Genomic DNA, 21,599 nt, shown 5'->3' with positions numbered 1-21,599 from the left:
TATGCTCATGAGCAGGACAAAGCATATGGAAATCAGGTTCCTAAGTGGCAGCTGTTGATCAACTCCTTCCCCACCTAAGCAATTCCTCAGGATATGCTGGGAGGATGTTGTAAGTATTTTGCATTTGGAAAATTTGGAAAATGATAATCGATGGATCATATCACATTGGTATGGATGGCTGGACTAAAATGTTTATTAAATTAATCACTATAGAACTGGGAAATTAACAAATTAATGAAAATGGGAAACAGACAAATGTAATACTGAAACTGGCAATTGTTTTGTAAAAATATAGAAAACTGTCCGTAGCAAAAACTTAATTTATGAAGCAGTATATCCAGTGTATGAGAATGGCCTTATACTGAATCGAACCATTCATAGTTCTGGCTACTCAGTGTAGTTGCGTGTTGGCATCTGTCTGTCTCAGGAGTTAATGGAAGAGTGTTCCTTGTGGGAGGGGGCGGTAATGTCAACCATTAGAGAATTATAGCAACTGCTGTGGCTGTAGTGACCGATGTGTGACAGACATGTTTTGTTGCACCCGGGGCAGATGAAGGCATCTGGTTTTGCTGCTACAGGTGCACCCTAGTGTTCCTTCTCTCTGTGCTCCTCCCAGTGGTCATTCCTCCCCTGGTCACTGCTGTGGATACACAACCTGACTGTCTGTCTCCAGGCACTGTGATCATCTGCAAAGGGTTCCCAGATTGTTGGGTTAATGTTGCCAGCCTTCATGCCACCTTTGCAGACATCTTTGTAACACAGAGGTGGTCTACCAAGCCAGCTCCCTGTAGAGCATGTCCTTGGGGATCCTGCCATTTTCCATTCTGTGTACACGACCAAGCCAGCGTAGATGTTGCTGAGACAGGAGTGTGAACATGCTGGGAATGTGGGCTTGGGAGAGCACATCTTTGTTTGAGACTCAAAGTCTCAAAATGTGATGCCCAAAATCTTCCTGATGCAGCTCATAGGGAAGGCATTGAGGCACCGCTCCTGGTGAGTGTAAATTGCCCACGACTCACTCTATAAAGCAGCATGTGCTTATAATGTAAATAGAAAGTATAAAAATCAAATTGATTTGAACTTGTAGACCTTCCTGTAACAGAACATGAATGCTGTTACATCCACTGTAGAAGTCATGTTAAGGTTTTAATTTGCTTCTTGTGGGTCAACTATTCTCTCTTCTTCCCACCCCAGAATAGAGACTTTAGAGCAGTGATGGCCAAACCTGGCCCTCTAGCTGTTTTGGGACTACAATTCCCATCATCTCTGACCACTGGTCCTGTTAGCTAGGGATGATAGTCCCAAAACATCTGGAGGGCCAGGTTTGGCCATCACTGCTTTAGAGGTTCAACTGTAGATAATTCTGAGACATTTATAAAGGAAATAAAGAAGTATTTCACTAGCATTCTCAGGCAAATAAAAAGCTCTTACATGTTTGTAATGTTCGATTTCTAATCATTAATAAAATGAAATAAAAAAAATGTTAAAGCCACATGAGTAGCTTTTGAGGAAAATTCTACATTAGTTAAGAGCATTGGGGGTTGGAGTTTGTGAATTGTATTGCATTCAGCTGAATTCATGAATGCTGCTGCTAGTAGCTGAAGGAAAATGTTCCCTAAACTTGTTTTTGAGATTATATGGCTTCTAACCTCCCCCTTTCTTTTCCCCTCTCCTATCTAATGGATCTTACCTTTATCCTCACATTATAAACCTGGAGATAGGGACAATGTAGTTTCTAAAAATTAATAATGAATGTTGAGACATTTGACTTGTGAACAGTCAGAAAGCGTTTGCTGGAGTGGAATGTTTCCTTCTAAAACTGTTTAAAATAAATTCCTTGCATTTAGTATTAGCATACATAACAAGGGTGCATTTGTTCAATAATGTGTATGATATCTAACAGACTAAAGTGTATGATATAATACAGTTACTGTTATATATGGATTTTATAGGAAACTATTAAAATGTGTGTACAATCCCAGAAAGCTTGGTTGCAGCTGGATTTATACAGCAGATTTAAGTAGTACAAATAGCTTTGTACTGTTGTATTTTAGATGAGAGGTGAGTGATTCTGATTTTTGACTGAACTCTGTAGAACAGGGAGAGAGATGGGCAAGAAAATCTGCCTTTGGGGTGTCCCCCCACCCCAAGATTTCTAGAATTCTTTGTGTTTTAGCATAGCGGGACTAGCGATCTCCTACTTGCTCCTCTGTATGTTAGATAAAGTGTCCTTCAGTTTCTCAGAGCACTTGCCTAAGGGTGAAGTTCTCTGCCTCCCAACTCTTTTTTTTAATTAAAACAACAACAACACAGAACAACATCAGTAAAAACTGCAAATCCAGCCAGAAAGGGAAATAAGGTGTTTAAGCCTTTCCCCCATGGAACATTTCTGTAGTCAATGTTGCACTATCCCACCTTCTTCTCCATTTATAGAGGAAAATATATGGAGCTCTTGTCTCTTTTCCTTGTGGTTGAAATGCTGCTTGAGAAGGGAAACTTTGCATTACAGACTTGGGGGCCTTAAATTCAGAGGAGCAGGTGGTTTGTGGAATGTGGGTTGTTTTGCAGCTGAAAACAGCGAACTATCTGGCGGTGAAAAGTGTTGATAGTTCTCAGGGCATGATGGTACTGGAAAATCTGGGCTACTAAAAATATTTATTCCATTTGTGCTGCTGGGTTAGACTGAACTTGAAGTTCTTGAAATCCTGAACAAGGCAAGAGTGAGAGAGGAAATGACATTAAATGCACTGTAAACTTTTGGACCCTCTAAAATTAAGTGTAATGATAATGTATTGATCTACAAAATTCAGTATTCGGAATCCATCACCTTTAACAAAATATGGGATAGAGTCTTGTAGGAAGCCACATGGATATGAAAAAGATAAAAACAGGTGTAACATATTTTTGAAACATCACAGACTACCATTTTATAATGGTAATTATAAATTCATTTTTGATATGGGTTGCTTATTAGATTTGTTTGAAAGCATAAAGCTGGGAATGCAGAGTTTATAGATAAGAATTATTTTGTTAAAGAGCTTCCAAATGTTGGAGATATTAGCAGTTTAGAACAAGGGCTGCTGTGGTTGCTAAGTGCAAAAATCTAGCACAAGCAGTGGGAAATAATATTAGGGTGGAGAAATATTGCTATGGTGACAAAATACTTTCTTTTGAAGGAGAGAGTGGTAACATAGCAAGGATCATTGAAAAATACCTAGTGGTGGATTTTGCAGAAACCAATGATGACTAAGGGCAGTAGTATACATTATGAGTGCTGTAGGAAATGTTGCATGATTGCTGTGGAAATCACTGGTATAAAGTGTGAAAGGTAAATATGCATCTGGGGAACCTGAGAGTTAGAGCATAAACTCTTGGCAGCAACATGTTTGCTTTTGCTTTTTTTTACACATAAACAATGTCCAAAGGTTTTCTAGTTTTTATTGAGAAATAGGAGTGCGTTCCATTTCCAAGAACCACAGTCACATCTAAATTTCTTTGCTGTTATTATTATTATAATTATCACCATTAAAAACTACAAACATTGCTTGTAAGATGAGTTTTGGCTATGTGGGACTACTCTGTGGCTATCCCTTTCGGGATACAAGAGGAGGACAGTGGCTTTCAGAGTAGCTAATTCTGTGCTTCTTACACTAATGCAGCACCCAGGAGGTTGCCAACTTTTGCCCTACGTGTTGGGTTCTTACATTTGGTTTCTGATATCAAGGTAACATTGTCCTTAAGATGTAATGATGTAAAGGCTATGAAGGACTTGACCACAAATTCTATGATTCTATGAAATTTATTGACAGCTGCACGAGTTATTATAGCTAGGAAGTGGGAGGGGCGAGGTGAATATAAAATGGAAGAATGGTATAAGGAGGTGTGGGATATAGCTCTTAATGATAAATTAACACGTGCTATTATGATAACGTGGGGAATATGCAGGAGAAATGATTTTGAGAAGATATGGAAGGTGTTTGTAGAATTTGTACTGTCAAAACAGAAAGGGGTTAAACCATCGCAAGAGGCATGGAAATTTTGGGAGGTTGGATCGTTACAATGGACTGGTCTTGGGGGTGGGGTGCACATTTTTATTTATATTATTATTACAAAAAAGATGTAATGATAGCCATCCACTAGAATTACACAGTGAATGGCTACTACCTAGGATGGCTATATTATCTCCAGGACCAGAGGTAGGATGCCTATGAATACCAATAACTGGGGAGCACAGGTAGGGAGAGTGTTGTTAGGCTCATATCATACTTCTGGGCAGAAGTGACTCACCTAGAATTTTTGTTTAGATGAAATTCAGAATAGGGAGTTACTGTAATCAATCAAGGTATTCTAAGAAAACAAAAGCAAATGTTTAAAAGCCCAGTAACATTTTAGTGGAAGGAGGGTTTCCGTTCATCCGGTGTTGCCTTCTGGTGGGCAAAACAAATAGAAAGGGTGTCACCTGAACCACACAACTTGGAAAATGCAGTTCTAAAAGCTGAAAGGTAGATGGGATATAATAGTGCAAGTCTGATTTACACTGGTGTCAAAATCAGATGAAATCCTGACAGGTAGTTAGTTAGTAGTGTGAAAGTTCACACTGCTTTTAAATAAAGAACTCTGAGCCAAAATGGTTTTCTCTTAGAAAAGGTGCTGAAAATTATCATTCCAAAGAAATTATAGGAAGTTGGGGATCTTTCATATGGAAGTTATTGACTCCCCACTCCCCCCAAAATGTCTGGAGTTTTTATTTTTATCTGACATATTGCTATTCAGTATTTAGGTCACATTAGACCATTCACACTTTGACAAGAAACATTTGTCTAGGGGAGGCAAATACCCTCCATTTTCTGTATTAAAGACAAGTCATAGTACTCTGCTTCTCTGCCATCTGTTCTTAAGAATTTATTTGATCTATAGAGCTTGGGTGATTTTTACAGTTTACTCTCAATTGTCTCTAGCTGAGCAGCAGATACTTAGAAACTGAATGGGTTTCACATTCCTGTTCAGGTAGTGTTGGTCAACACAGCTACTAAAGCTCTCAAATTTAAGATTGATGACTATCCTTAGGTCATAGATCTGGGAAGATAACCATAGGCATTTATAACCTTGAAAGGTGAAGAGATGAATGAGTTGATCCCTGATGTTGTGAATGATATTTTTTTAGCTCCTATAATGGTGTCTCCAGAGTAGAAATGGAACACAGTTGGCTTCTGAGTCTGTCACAGGATCTGAGTCCTATGTCTGTATATCTATTATGTAGCCTAATAGCTGTTTTATATTGTGTGCAATCCTATTTCAGTTGCAAAGTTTAGATGAGCAAAGCATTGTACTGGTTAGGGATCCCATGTATGGAGCCTTGGCCATGGCAACTGCAGTTTCTGTCTTCTACTTTTACTTCCCATTCTTTCAAATATTACTCAAAAGAATGCTAGCATCATACAAAATAATCCAAAATGTTTCCCCATCATACTCAGTCTGCATGACTTCAGTGTAACATTTAAATATTTGGCGGAATTGGGGAGTGAAAGATCCGTTTTATCTATTGCCATTTAATGCTAGGGTACTTCCTTGCTCCATGAATTATTCATCAGGCTGCTTTTATTATAATGCTGGCATTATTCAGTACCAGAGCGGCTTCTGCAATAGCTTTCCTTTGCTAAAAATCTACATAGCAGCAGCTACTACTGGTTTTGGAAGTAATTAAAGATGCTAGTTTTTCCGTGATTGCTGGAGAATCACACTATTCTAACCCCCTCTCCTTGATTCTTTGTTAGGAAAACAAATTAGCAAAACAAGGAAATTCCTTCAGTAGCACCTTAAAGACCAACTAAGTTTTTATTTTGGTATGAGCTTTCGTGTGCATGCACACAGGTATCTGAAGAAGTGTGCATGCACACGAAAGCTCATACCAAAATAAAAACTTAGTTGGTCTTTAAGGTGCTACTGAAGGAATTTTTTTATTTTACTTCGATCCAGACCAACACGGCTACCTACCTGTAAGCAAAACAAGGAGTTATTGCTATGATGGGCCAAATGAGTAGCTTTAGACTGCAATCGTATATCTATTTACCTGGCACTAAATCCCATTGAACTTAGTAGGTCTTACTTCAAAGTAGACGTGTACAGGATTTCACCCTGTCCTCACTTTACAGTACTTCTCCAGGGTATATTTAAGAAAACTAGTTTATGTCTTTTGCCAGTTGTGAGTGCTTACATTATCAAGGCACCGGTGTATGAGACTATGTGATATAGAAATGTGGAAAATATTTATATTCATATCTCATCTGCTTTTTTCATTTTTAAAAAATTTGCTTGCAGAACCATTACCTGTTGTAAGCATGCAGAAATGAGAAAAAAAGTTTCTTTCTTACACATGGTATCAGGTTTTCAGTCCTAAAAACCTGTGCTTTCTTAAGAAAAGAAAAGAAGACTCCTAGTGCAAATGGTACTTTCCTCCTCCTCCTCATTTTTAAAAAGCCAGTGACAGTAACTGAGTCCACTAGGGACAGTCCCCATGCAGAACGGGGATGCCAAGTCTGGGCTGTGTGCAAGTATTTCTCTAACAGACAACTGCATGTGCTTGGTTTTCTCCCCAAGAGAGTGATTTTCAAAGTGGCATATGATTTCCTTCTGAACTGGTATGCATAGCGCTAACTTGCCTTCAGGCAACAGATAAGGGGAAGCAACAGGAGGGGGGCAAAGCAGAGAGCAGATGGATGACCGATTAGATCATTTGGATCAGGAATGTTGCATTTTCTTTTCATTTTTTTTCCATTTTTCTGCTTTATACTGAAGTCTCTTCTGGTCAGAGTTTCTGAAGGGGTGGGGAGAGAACTTGTCTTAGAAATCCCAGAAAACGTCATAAATGTTTTTAGATGTGCATATATGTATATATATATATATATATAGAGAGAGAGAGAGAGAGAGAGTTATAAATACAAGTTAACAAGGCGAAGAATAGGATTGAAAATATATGTGGTTTCGGAAAATCTGAACCACGTAGCGTTACTTCCACTTTTGTTTCCTTGGCTTCCTAAAGTACGAAACATCGGGGAGATAGGAGTTCTGATTTAGATAATGTCTTGCAGTCTTCGGAACAATGCATTCTGCTTGAGGGGGGGGATGTTTACGTAAAGGACGTGACATCTGAATAGGGCGGCTGAGACTTCTCAACATTAAGCAGATGCATTTACAGTGGACTCCAGCTGTTGCTTTTTTCTGCTGAATGTCTTTTTCCTAAACAGGGAAATGTAGGTAAAATGACAAGGGCACAGGAAGCTGCTCCCCCCCTCCCCCCCATAGCTTAGCTCAGACCACTCTCTGAGCGCATGGTAGTGGTACAAAGTGTGTGGTCTTTCAGCTCTGACTAATGCATTTTGTACTGTGTGACTGAAAATGCCTCATAGCTTGCCAGGGCTGACTGAGAGTTGTGGAATGTGGTGCCTTTTCTCTGATTTCCTGGTGGCGGTGGTGTTGGTGGTGGTGTGTGTGTGTGTAGAAACCTGAAGATGCAGGGAAACGCTTGTATATTGTGGAATTTGGCAGAGAGAGAGAGAGAGAGAGAGAGAGAGAGCCGCCATACAAGCTGTGAACGAGTGAAAAGTTGGAAGAATGGATCAGGGAATGAAGATGGGGGTGGGGTAGGAAAAAGAGAGAAGGAGGAGGAAGAGGGTGGGAACAGAGGGGCCCATTTCCCCCCTTCCCCCCCCCCAGCAGTGACAGCTGGTTCTGTCCTGACTCACATGACAAAGTACTATGAAGTATTAAAGCTTAAGACAGCCTGAAAAGATAGTCAGCTGACTTCCTTCCCTCAAACTACAGTCAGGTGATCAACTGATATCATCCAGCTCATGGGAGGAAAATACCTTAGATCACAGGTAAGTGAAATTGCCTTCCTTTACAGTATGTTGCATGAAAGACTTTCATCAGTGATTTAAGAAAATAATAATAATAATAATAATAATAATAATAATAATAATAATAATCTGTTGCCGTTGCCATGTGACAAACACTCTTGCATGTTCCATTTGTATCTTGTTTTGGTAGACTAGAAAACACCTTGGATTTTTCTAAATCTGTTTTGTCTGTCGTGTTTGTAAATGATTTATTGGAAGAGTTCTGTTAAAAAATATAGGTTTGAGGTTTCCATGGGTGGTGTTGAATGCTTCTTTCATTTGTCATAAAATTATTTGTCGTACTTCAAGTGTTTCAGAAATTAATGTTCGAAGGGGAATTCCCAGGAATGAAAGTATGAGTCAAAGAATTAGGACACCTTAAAAAAAATATCCCAAGCCAGAGCTGTGACTCATTTTAGCAAGATGCTTTTATCCATTGTGTTTTCAGGGCTAGTTGCCTATGTTGAGGATGAAAATATTCCAAACTGGAAAATTAAAAACTTGTAACAACGCTATTTTTTTTTAATTCTAATTTTTCTTACCCCTTTTTAAAAGAGAAGTTGGGTGGCAAAGTAGGTTATCTTGTCACTTATTACTATGTTTGAGAATAAAGTAATAAATGCAGGTGCCCACTGTACTTTGGCTTTGTCACATCAAAAGATGAACATGCAAAGTGACTTTACTTGCTGCAGCAACAGTGCTGAATATTCTTCAGGGAATACTCCCTGGATTTACCCAGCAGAGCTCTTCCTCATCTTTCTGCAACTCCACTCTGGGTGGAGACAGTAAGTGCAAGTTGATGAAGCTTGCCCTATGTTCATGCACCTCAGAGGGCTATTATTTAGGTAGAAAAAAATGAAATAAGCTTTTGCTGTAGAAGTTGCCTCAAAAACAAATGAGGTGCCAGTACCCATATTTTGATAAAAATGTCATGAGTGTCGGCACAAAATGGTTGCCATGGGCAGTGTAAGGAGGGGAGAAATAAAGAGGGTAAATGGGAATATGCAGTTAGTTCAGCCATGTGTAATTAAGTTTATATTTGGTAGGGGTTGAGTACTAGAAGATTGCGCCAAAGACTTAATGTAGAAGATGGGTTTTGAGGAACAATCTGAAGGCAAGATGCCACACAGATGTTCTACAAGAAATTTCTAACCATAAAGAGGCATTTAATCTATTTTCTTAGCTGCAAAAGTGTTAATGCATTTTGAAACACCTTTTTTGTAAGGTGTTCCTAAAAAAACAAGGGTCAACATTAGGAGTTCTCTGATAGCCTGATTTTTAGTCTGTAAACTTCATTCATTTGCCATCTTGCTTTGGTTAATTTATATTGAGGGTAGGGAATCATTTCCATCCTAGTGGCCACATTCCCTTCTGAGCAACCTTGCAAAGGTCACATGCCAGTGTGTGGAGTGAAATGAAAAAGCAGATGGAGCAACTAACACAAATTTTGCCTTCACGCAGTAGGCTAGTTTGTACACACACTATCCTCTCTATCCTCTCCAGACAAGCAAGCATCATTATTATCAGAGTAGAAATACACATTCCAGCCACACTTAAGGAGGATGCTGAACAAGGGCAGAGGAAGAGGCTTGGAGGGCCAAATTCAATGCCCAGAAACTTGGTTTCCTAGCCCTAATCTGTGTAAGGACTGCTGAGGCATTTGGTATATAGATTATTGATTCTGCTGCACACTGTAGTCACATGATACTTCATGCCCTTTAAAATTTATTGTTATGGTGGCTGCAGAGATCAGTGCAGGGGTCCGTGCCCCCCCCTTTCCCAAGGTCTTGTTCCATATAGTCACCTGTCATAGGAAGAAAGCTGTTTGAAGGGGAAAGTGAGGCGTGTTTCAGGGAAGTTGTCTGCCTCTATCAAGAAATGGTTGTAGCTATTTTAATGATGTGGTGGTGATTTCCCAAATGGTAAGTCAACATCCTCTCATGAGTCAATCACCAGACTTCCAGCAGTGGATGCTAGAGACAAAGAACACCATCTGAGTCAGAGGGTGGGACCAGGGCAGAGGAATTGGCCCTCAACAAAGATTACATTCTGTTTGTGGATTTCCACAGTAAAAGCTTGGGGAGCCACTGTCATGTAGTCCAGTGTGGCATAGGAAGTGGCAAAAGGGATTTGCAACTTGAGGTTACAAGTTTTGCTACTGGAGGTTATGTATTTTACAAGTTCATCTGAGCCTGACCTATTCTAAGGTATGTCTACATGATTCATGTTTTAATAATCAATGTTCAAAGTATGTTGAATTGTAAGGTGTGGATATTCTGCACTGGAAAACTAGATGCAAACTAGTTAGAATATCCAAGTATTTTGTATGCTACATGTCATTTTCAAGTGGTGGTTCAATTTGAATGGTAGCTGTGATTTCCTCTAAATTATCTCCATGGGCCCATTGATTATGTTGGGTGTTTTGCCTAAGGAATAGTTCATCAGAGAAATCAGAAAGTGTAGCTCAGCTTTGAGGGGCAGAATTATCTTCTGCTTCTGTAGTTGGAAGAGAAGGAAGAGGATACAAGCTGCTGTTTATAGGGCTCTGGGACTGGAAGAATGGAAGCATGTTTGACTACCCCCCCCCCCCATATGCAATACATATAACATGTTGATGCCTATGGGAATAAATCGCCCATACTATCTTTTAGGCCACCATCTGCTGGTGGCAATGACAAAGGCTAGCAGCCACAAAGATGGACATCGGGTAAGTGCATGCTAAAGGTATAATTTAAAAATAGATGCTGTTACACAGCTTCAGTTCATTTGGAACTTCCCAATGTATTGTGCCTTGTTTCATCTATATTAAATACCAAGGAAGGGAATGAAAAGCATGTGTGTGTTTATGTGTGCATCCGTGTAAACCACGATTCCTTTCCTAATTAAGAGGTTATGCTACCTCAAAGCAGTGATTAAGGCCTTTTGAAAAAGTTTTTGAGGATTTGGGGGGAAATGTTACAAATTTTGAAACCATAACACATGTTTGGGAGCAAGTACAGTTCAGGTGGCTGGTTTTTTTTGTAAGAAAGCAAAAAATTGGTTTTCTGTCAAACACAATACGTTTCTCTCTGTTTGCCCCCTCTCCGCCTCACTTTATGGCTTTTTAGGGAAAATTACTGGCAGGTTGGTGCATATCAGGGATATCTGCAGGATTCATTCAGTTATAGCACAAGTATAAACAGGAAATTTCATGTTTATGTACTTGAGCTGTGCTAGTAATAAGTGAGAGGGTACAGAAATGTAACAATGAAAATAGGGAATGATCAAGCCTTTTCTACTTGGCTAACAAACTTGTTGCAGCAACAATGTTTCACCTTCAGAATCTACACAATTGTGTGCACACACTTTAATCTCCGAGGTTCTGTTTCTATAGGAATGATACAATATGTAAGGAGGTTTGCGGAGGAGTAATTTATAGTTACAGTAAATATATTGCTTATATTCACAATTTTGTACCACAGGTTAGAAAGTTATTATTATTATTATTATTATTATTATTATTATTATTATTATTAATTTATACCCCACCCATCTGGCTGGGTTTCCCCGCCACTCTGGGCGGCTTCCAACAAGTACCAAAATACATTAAAATATCACAGATTAAAAACTTCCCTAAACAGGGCTACCTTTAGGTGTTTTCTAAATGCCCTCTGCCTGGTTCCCTGTAGCTTTGCTTCTCGCAGTGAGGGAACCGCCAGAAGGCCCTCGGCGCTGGATCTCAGTGTCCGGGCTGAGCAACGCGGGTGGAGATGCTCCTTCAGGTATATAGGACCGAGGCCATTTAGGGCTTTAAAGGTCAGCACCAACACTTTGAATTGTGCTCGGAAACATACTGGGAGCCAATGTAGATCTCTTAGGACTGGTGTTATGTGGTCTCGGCGGCCACTGCCAGTCACCAGTCTAGCTGCCGCATTCTGGATTATTTGCAGTTTCCGGGTCAACTTCAAAGGTAGCCCCACGTAGAGCGCATTGCAGTAGTCCAAGCGGGAGATAACTAGAACATGCACCATTCTGGTGAGACAGTCTGCGGGCAGGTAGGGTCTCAGCCTGCGTACCAGATGGGAGCTGGTAGACAGCCGCCCTGGACACAGAATTAACCTGTCCCTCCATGGACAGCTGTGAGTCCAAAATGACTCCCAGGCTGCGCACCTGGTCCTTCAAGGGCACAGTTATCCCATTCAGGACCAGGGAGTCCCCCACACCCGTCTGCCCCCTGTCCCCCAAAAACAGTACTTCTGTCTTGTCAGGATTCAACTTCAATCTGTTAGCCGCCATCCATCCTCCAACCGCCTCCAGGCACTCACACAGGACATTCACTGCCTTCACTGGTTCTGATTTAAAAGAGAGATAGAGTTATGGTGTACTGATTAGTAAAATTTAAATATATGCTGTTTAGGTTAAGCTGCTTTGCACTTTTAGCAAAGCCTGGTAGGGGATTTATTTATATATTTTTTTAATACTATTGGTAAATATTCAAGCATGAGAGTGAAAGTTAGACAAATGTCATTTAAAAGGAGATTGCAGTAGTTAACTATGTTGTGGTGTTGATAAATTGAGTAGACACCTGAGTCTGACACCTTCTTATCAAGTTATTTGAAAGCACAGCGTATCTTCAAGCAGGTGGATATAAATAATTGATTTAAATAATTAAATTGTGTTAACCAAAGAACCTGTATAAACTCATGTGAATTCAACATTGGTATATTTATATAAATCAGAATAGTTATGCCTCTTTCATGCTGTTATGCAATGTCCTGTTTTAAACAGATGTCGTAAGAGTTGCTTGATACAAAAGAAAATCATTTTATGCATTTAGTGATAAGTTTATGTGGCTGTATTATATGTAGTGCCATCTAGTGGTCTACTTAGCATAATGTAAGGTTTCGGTACTGTATTTAATAAACATTGATTAAGATTTGCCGTTTTACTGTTTAAATGGGAAGCTTTTAAAACACTTAAAACATTTTTTCAACCAAAAGCATTGTACATAACATAATTTATACATGCAATTGAAAGTGTGAAAGTGTTCATTTTTAAAGCTTGAGTAGTGTGCTTTTAACTGTGAAAAAAGACAGAATTTAGAACAGGCATTTAAGTCACCTTTAGTGAGGAGAGGGTAAACAGTAAAAAAAGGGGGGAGAATATGGGGAGGAAGAGCATAAACAAAACATTTAAGATGCCATTAATGCTGCTGTGGGGCTTGAAAAGTGCCACATAGCTCTATGTAAACTGGAAGGTGGAATTTGAAAGAGATTGTTGAAAGGGAACGGCTCAGGGATTCTTACCATATTCTTTTTGGAAAACAAATGTACACACCTGTGTATTAAGACGTAGATGTTATAAGTGTAAGACTCTCATGCTATCCTGACTTCATGGGATGTTTTAAGGCATTCACTTACAGCAGAGTAAAATTTCATACATGGCTTAGAAGTTTTTATATCTCTCAGAAATGGTAATCTTTCCAGGATCTCCTTAGGATTTGATTGTGTGTTTCTGTGCCTTCTGGAGTTAATGTGGGAAGTGCTTATACATTCTTTGGTAGCAAATCATGAGCCAAGGGAACAACTAATGTGTGTCTTTACTTACTGATGTTGGAGACTTATTCCTTCTGTTTAAAAAGCTCTTGGGGAATATACAGGAATAATAATAATAATAATAATAATAATAATATACAGGAATAATAATAATAATAATAATAATAATAATAATAATAATAATAATAAAATTATTTATACCCCGCCCATCTGGCTAGGTTTCCCCAGCCACTCTGGGCGGCTTCCAACAGAAAAATAAAATACAATATCCCGAATAGTTGCAAGCTGATGTTTATTACCACCTTTTTAGGAATGATTCCAAACTCCATTTGAAGAAAGGAAATATGGTTACCTAAGATGCAAAATGTTTGTGGAATTAATAGCCAAAGAAACAAACAAAAGAACCCCAAGAAAACCACAGGGCAGAGCCTGCTATATATTATACTAGACTCTCAGACAGCCTAGTGAACTAGTGACGTTTTCTTGCATTAAATCATTGCCTGTGACAACCAGGTATTCAGAATCAAAAGTCTGGTTCCTGCCACAACAGGCATCATATTGTAACACACAATCTGCCCATCAGTTACATAATCTGAATGTATGTGTATAGGAATGAGGAGAGAGGCTTAATTTACTGTTTCTTCCTCTGGATTGTTGCCGCTGGATTACTCCACAGGTTACAGTGGTTAAAATGCTTTAAAACTGTGCTACATAACAGCATTCCTTAAAGTGCAATAGAGTACGGCCTAATCTTACATGCATCATATATGTACTCTGTGTGAGAGCGAGAGCGAGAGCGAGAGCGAGAGAGAGAGCGAGAGAGAGAGAGAGAGAAAGAAAGAAAGAAAGAAAGAAAGAAAGAAAGAAAGAAATGCATGTAAGATTATATATATATAATGTGTTGAGTTTTTGGTAACAGTGTCACAGTGTCTCGTTGCGCCAGAAGCGGTTTAGTCATGCTGGCCACATGACGTGGAAAGCAGGATAGGTGCACCAACTGGGAGCATAAGCACACAGATACTTTATTTATTTATTTATTAAATTTCTATAACACCCACCCTCTGAGGAACAAAGGGCGGTTCACAATATAGAAACACAAAAATACGTAACGAAGTAACTAGCCAAAGGCCTTGGGAGGAGAGGAATGTTTTTGATTGGTGCCTAAGCATCTAGTCTCATTGATTTCACTGGGACTATATTTTAGCCCAGGGATTGGGAACCTGCTACCCCCCCCCCTAGTTGTTGATGGATTCCCATCAACCCTAGCCAGCCAGGTCAATGGTCAGGGATGAGAGGAGTTGTTGTCCAACAGTCCACAGGTTCCCTGTTCCCGTTTCAATCTCCAATAACAAATAGGTCCAAGACTTCATATTGCAAAGAAGAAACATGCATTTACGATAAAAAAAATAAGTAAATGATAGTGTGTTTAGAGTAAAAGCTGGAGTAATTCTTATGGACCTGAGATATGGTCATATTACCTGAATTATAAACAGATGCCCTGGCCTACTCAAGCAACTAAATTAGGTGGTAGAATCCTATGTTTTTAAGCATGGACTATACTGCTTCAGCCCTGCCAACCTAGCAGTTCGAAAACATGTCAAGTGCAAGTAGATAAATAGGTACTGCTCTGGCAGGAAGGTAAATGTGTTTCCGTGCGCTGCTCTGGTTCGCCAGAAGTGGCTTAGTCATGCTGGCCACATGACCCGGAAGCTGTCTGCGGACAAACGCCAGCTCCCTCGGCCAATAACGCGAGATGAGTTCCGCATCCCCAGAGTCGTCTGCGACTGGACCTAACGGTCAGGGGTCCCTTTACCTTTTTTTAAATTCTGCTTCAGACTTATAGGTAATAATGGTACTTTGGCTTACAAACGCTTCAGGTTACAAACGTTTCAGGTTACAAACTCCACTAACCCAGAAATAGTACCTCAGGTAAAGAAATTTGCTTCAGGATGAGAACAGAAATCGTGCTCCGGCGGCATGGCGGCAGCAGGAGGCCCCATTAGCTAAAGTGGTGCTTCAGGTTAAAAACAGGTTTCAGGTTAGGAACGGACCTCCAGAACGAATTAAGTTCTTAACCAGAGGTACCACTGTATATTACTTTTTCAAAAATGATCCCAAGGATAAACATTCCTTTCAAACAAAAACAAAAAGCCTAGTACATCAGAGAGAAACAGGGTCTAGCCCAGTGTGTTCCCTGCTGTAGTTTTCTACCTCCATGAAGTATTTTATTTGAACAAAGCATTCAAAAATGTGCTTTCCCAACCTATAGTGGGAATCTGAAGTGATTCAATGTATTCACCACCACATTCTGCTGCCTATGCCGACCTGCTCAAAGTGAATTTAAATAGACTCTAGGAAGACAGAATGTTGGGGTTGGTGAGTTTATAGCAGAACTGAAATTTGAACCTGATTGGCGTTGGGCATGTTGCTAGCTTTCAGCCTCAGTTCCTATTCTACAAAAGAGACACCATAATACTTCGCCTCACTGTGTTAACTTAAGGGGTAAGCATCTCATTCAGCACTTGAAGACCACACAGAGATGCTATTGCCATCCTATAGTCAGCTTTGCCTTTTGTAACTATCAGGGTAAGAAGTTTTCATTCTAACGGATAGATAGATAGCTCGCTGCCTGGTAAATCAACGCAAGAGAATGATAAGTCACTGATGGAGTTTACAGAGTAATACAAGTTGTTGGATGGAATATAAATATGAAGCAGGGGAAACTTCTGAGTTTTATTTTTCATTGTGGCTGGAGTTGTTGCCCAGGCTGTTTTAGGCACTGTAATTTTAATACTGTAATTATAATATAGTGGTGTGTTGTATACATTATAGAACTGGTAAACCATAATAGATCAAATGGCCTTCGCCACATGACATATTAGTGGTTTTGTTTACTGATTCCTACTCATACCCCTGATCTCTCTTACAAATGGGAAAACTTTAAAACAAAAACTTATTACTTGAGACCTTTGCAAAATGGGTAGCTGTTTATCAGTGTGAATGAGATCCACACAATACATTTGAAATGCTTTCAATACATATTTAAAGCACATTAATTCCCCCAAAGAATCTTGGGAAGTGTTGTTTATTGAGAGTGCTGGGATATATAGCCCTGTGAGGGGGAAAGTGCAGTTCCAAGGATTCTTTGAGGCGCTCATGTGCATTGAATGTGTTTTAACTGTATTGCGTGGATCTGCCATTAACATATGAGAAACTGACTGTTACCTCCTGCTGAAGTGTCATTTGTTTTATTTCATTATTGGTACTCCTTTGGGAATATCCCAGTAGTCATTTGATGCCATGAAACACCGCTGGTATTAGTTTGAAAACAGTAGTGCAGGGAAAGCCTTGCTGAATTTTTTCCTGTAAATTCCTGTAAATAAATAAATCATTTTTATTTTTATTACTTATAGCTTCAGGGTTATAAGTAAAATACATTTTCTGCAGCTGCAGTTCAGAACCAAGAAGATGTAAAGAACTTGAGACCCCAAGCATACAGTTTTAAAAGCACTACATAGCTAAAGAAAGGTGTCAGGAATTGGGAGTGCGGTATTGAAAGACCTGGTGTTTGGAAGGGAAGGGGAGCAGGAAACATTGTTGGTGTTAGAGAAGAATGGAATGTTTAAAAGACCAGGGCTTGTTATTTCCAGGAGAAGGGCGGCTGCTGCAGTCTGCAAGAGCTGTGGGAAGCCCTGACTCGATTAGACAGCCCACTCACAGGATATAAGAGGAAAGCATGATCAAGTGGGCAGAGGTCACAAAAATGCTGTGTGTTAGCCGTTCTAGAGATGACTTAGGAGGTACTGCGGTTGCATATCCTGAATTTCCATCACCTAATGCACTGGATTTATAAAGGAGGGTGGGTTTCAGGATGTGGGGTGTGTCGTGTGTGTAGGCAGCCGTTCTTATATGACAGTGGGTGGAGATTGTAGCATTTCTTGTGCTTTTCCTGTGACACTTTTCCTTAAAGAAACAGGCTGCATTTTATTAGGGCCAGTTAGCTTCTCTCTCCCACCCCTCCCTTCCCCTGCTCTAGTATAGAGGGTGTTGAGGTTATATTTAAAGCCCCAGTATTAAATACCAGTTAGAAAAAGCATTCCTCGCACAGTAGTTGTGAAATGACTGGTTATAAAAGAAATAAACCAATGTGTTGTGTGTTTTTTGTTTCGTCTCCAGAAATACAAAAGCAATCATCCATTTTGTTTCAAACTCTTCATATTTGCACATGAATACTTTTTGCAAACCAATATTTCAAATCAAATGCATTTTGTTCCCTTTGGATGGTATGACATTAATGTATCTCTTTTAAAAAGGCTTTTCAAAATGTATTTTGTTGTTGTAGCACAAGTCTGGTGCAGTTTTGAATGGGTAATCTGTGTCATATATAATTCCCAAATTTTTGGCTCTAAAATAGTGAACAGCTTGTCGGTACTAGTGCTTCTCCCCCTCCTAAGCACATGACATTTCTCCATTTAAAGGGATAATAAGATTGTCAAGAGTTTGATTTTCTTATATGTTTCAGTCTGTAGACTGAACTTTGCTAACTCTCTAAACTTTTATGTCTTGTATGAACCTTTTCAGGTCTATGGGTGTCCCAACATTCCTTTTAACTCAGTTTATATAATTAAGTCTTCCTCATGCACTTCTTTCCAATTTCCTTACAATTATATCACCCCTATTCTTAGAATATGCCCTACCATAATTGTTCACTCTTTTACATTTTGCATCAGTGTTTGGGTCTGGCCAGTCACATCCAGTATTTCTTATCAGCTTGCCACTCAATATTAGGATAATAGATCTCACTTTTGAGCTTCTTGGGAAAATAATTTCCCTTAAGCTACAGTATATGGTTACCAGACAGTGAGTTGTGGGGGTTTGGGGCTCTAAAATTATATGTCAAAGTTCCTGTTGAAAATTCAAGCAGTTGCATATTCTATGCATACTAACTTGGAAGTAATGGAACCCAAATCTAGACATTCTTGTGTTAGAAAGAAATATCTAAAAGGTTCAGGAAAGGGGGAGGAAATGGATGGCAAATGTTGATGACCTAGGTACTAATCAGACCATGTGAATGCCTCTCCCCTCATATATTAACTAATCATAACTATCCAGCAGTATGCAGTAGTAGATAAAGTCATGCTCTTTCTGTGTTCAAAGTATGCATTAGCTTGACTCTTTTAAATTTGGAAGCTTCAGATCATGGTTTAGGTGCTAATCTAAATAATGGTTAGAGGAGAGCCTAGTGTGGATCTGGTGTCTGAATTTAATGTAAGTATATACATGAAGATTGTTGTGTGGGAAAGGCAGGAAAGCTGTTATATTCTCTAAAGTTTCCTTCTATTTTTGCATTTTTCTGCAAAGTAACAGTTGTCACAGGACTTAAATACCTGTATAATTTTGTTGTTGCATAAATTATTTTTTCTTGGGTCCTGAATGATACAATCTCATTTTCTTGATTATAACAAATGTTAAAATTCTAAGCCAGGAGGGATTCTTTTTCAAGTCTGAAAGAACTTAAAGTATGTCATAATTCACATTCACAAATAATTACTATTTGCTTATATTGGTTACAGAAAATCTGCACATTCGACATGCCAGTATATTGTTTTTGTGAATGTTCTGGATACCAAATGAGAGTTTAGTGCCATGTTACACACAATCTACAACATTTCTGTTTTTCTTGCATGTAAAATAGATGTACTATGAAACGGTGTGAGCATACTAGTGTGGCATAAGTCAGCAGTGTACAGTGTGCTTAAATTCCTGTAACTGGCATCTCAGACAGTTTATAGTCTTTTTAGCCTCAGTAACTCTTGCAGTGCCATCTTCCTTGCCTTTCTCTATGGCCCTTATGCCACTTCACCATTGTATGAAGTGATAACTTTCCCATCCATCCCCAGCTGCATTATGAAGCACAACTCATTGCATGACTTGGCGCCATCATGTGGTGCGTTTCCCTTTGTCTGAGGAACATCATTGGCAACTGGAGGCAAGGTAACTTACCTGTGCAGAGCATCCTCTGAGGAAAGAAGGGGAGAGAAAGTGAAACTTGCTCCATGACTCGCTGTGCGGCAGGGCTGGGATCAGTTCCCTCACCTTTTAATAACATTTAAAAGCAGAAATTCAGCAGGTGAAAACTTCTCCATAATATTACCTTCATGCCATAAAAAAGCATCACCTGTGTCATTTCTTTTGTCAGGCCCCACTTGGGGAAAAGGTGGTGATCTTAGGTATATCTTCTGCACAAAATACATGGAAATGCTAGCCCATCAGCCTGATGTAGTATAATGCAACATGTGTCAGTCATAGTTCAGTGTGGGGGTCCAAACTAGACACGACCACGTTATGTAAATCTTTATCCTGTGTTCAAACAAAGGCAGAATGCAAAGTGCTTAAGAAGAGGAATAGAGGGGAATGGTAGAGTAACTTCCTCAGTCTTTCTCCTCAAAATTGCCTCCCCCAGCTGCTGTTTTTTCACTGTAGATGAAAATATGTCTTATTTTCATACAGGTAGAAAAGCATAAGAGGTGGCGTGTGACTTCAGTTTTAAAGGGTGTCAGGAGAACCACTGGTTACTGGTGTAGACCAAGCCAGACCATGAGTCCGTCAGCTCTGCTCAGTGTTGTCACTGTCAGCACCTCTCCAGGGTTTCAGAAAGAGGTCCTTCCTAGGCCTCCCCGGAAGGATTGAACCTGGACCCTTTTTGAATGCAAAGTACATGCACTACCACTGACTCATGGTTTCCCCCATAAACAGAAAGATACACATGACTGCATGCCACATATAGTTTAGGTCTGAGTTGCTCTCCAAAATATGCAGTGAAAATAAGTTCCTGCTGTACAATAGAAAGTTGGCAGTCCTGCAATTTCATCTAGTGGCATCTAGAGCACTATCGTCAATACTGTCGTCTGAATATTTTCACTTCTGTGAAAAAGAATCGTCTCATTGCTGTACAAGACAGTTCTGTACAGTTCTGTTTAGAACCTGCTTATAGAGGCTCCACAGATGATTCAGATCCCTGATTATGTATAGCTTTATGTTGAGTGGGAAGCTTTCACAAGTACAGCAGGGTCCCTATTGCAGGCATGAGCCCTGTAAGACGTCTGAAGCAGCAGAGATGGGACAGGGGCACTGCAGAGGTGGGAAGGCTAGCCAAGGTTGCTGCTCTCCCTCCCATGATTTTAATCACATTGAGGAACTGAACACCCAAATAGGGCTTGTGGTGTTCGTGTCCCCCCCCCCAAGAGCTTTCCTTGAATGAAGTACACACACACACACACACACACACACACACACACACACACACACACAGAGAGAGAGAGAGAGGATTAATAGCTGTAAACTGTGTTTATTTTTCTAAGAGATATTCTTTTAAAGTGATAACTGATTAACTAGTTCAAGAAATGTAGACTTTTTTAGTTTTAGTTTTGATATCCTTGCTAAAAGCTTTGTGATGGTTAGTACTGTACATAAACAAAATACAAACATTATCTTTCTCTCTCTCTACTCACAGTGGTACTGCATACTTGTGGTCTGACTTTTGTCCAATGCCTCCATGCAAAGCCACAGATTCAGACTGGGTGGCATAAACAAAAATAAGGGTTTTCTGTTTCTGTGTTGACTTGTTTTATAAACTGAGGGCATTACTTTTAAGTAGAGCTGTTGTGTGAGGTGTATGCCTTTCTGTAAGTAAATGTCCTCTGTAACCACTCAAGAATATAAAGTGCATCACATCAGCATGCAGAAAAAGTCATGTGAGTATTGAACTCGCTCATATTACTAGAGACGGGAAGACAGGCAAGGAAAAGTGTTCTCTTTCTATCTATCTATCTATCTATCTATCTATCTATCTATCTATCTATCTATCTTTCATCACTAACTGGATTAGGCTCTCTACCTATAAACATGTTTTTGAAGGGTGAAAACATATTCTCTACCCTTCCTTAACGTACGTTTGTAAAAGACCACTCAATGTAAGAAGTCATATACTCACTCAGTTCCTTCCCCACCTCAAGAGAGAGATGAATCTGGAAAATCCTATATATTGCCCCTCTCTGGGATACTGAAAGGCTGTCTGATTGCATCCACTCTCCTTCTCTTTCTAGCTGGAGGTGGGGTGGGGGGCAGGGGAGAGTGGATGGGTTGGGGGGTGGAGGAGAGAATTTGAGTT

General features: G+C 39.7%; 1 long non-coding RNA gene across 3 annotated transcripts in view; it reads right to left on the bottom strand.

Moving 5' to 3' along the window:
- Positions 1-21,551, bottom strand: part of LOC118084658 (uncharacterized) — a 27,954-nt gene extending 6,403 nt beyond the window's left edge. Inside the window, exons 1-4 of one of the 3 annotated variants that reach the window (XR_015949551.1) lie at positions 21,423-21,551; positions 19,433-19,525; positions 16,655-16,802; positions 5,870-12,226 (exon numbers count right to left, since the gene is read on the bottom strand). This is a non-coding gene — a long non-coding RNA (uncharacterized LOC118084658). Of the gene's footprint in view, positions 1-5,869; positions 16,803-19,432; positions 19,526-21,422 lie in introns of those variants that run through there. The other 2 variants (XR_009557468.2, XR_004692541.3) reach the window with 2 other exon arrangements.
- Between the last annotated feature and the right edge of the window lie 48 nt (positions 21,552-21,599).

Source organism: Zootoca vivipara, chromosome 4, assembly GCF_965207765.1.
Source record: "Zootoca vivipara chromosome 4, rZooViv2.hap1.1, whole genome shotgun sequence".
NCBI classification, from domain to species: domain Eukaryota; kingdom Metazoa; phylum Chordata; class Lepidosauria; order Squamata; family Lacertidae; genus Zootoca; species Zootoca vivipara.
Note: the sequence above shows the minus strand (reverse complement) of the source record. Positions and strands in the feature narration are given on the sequence as shown.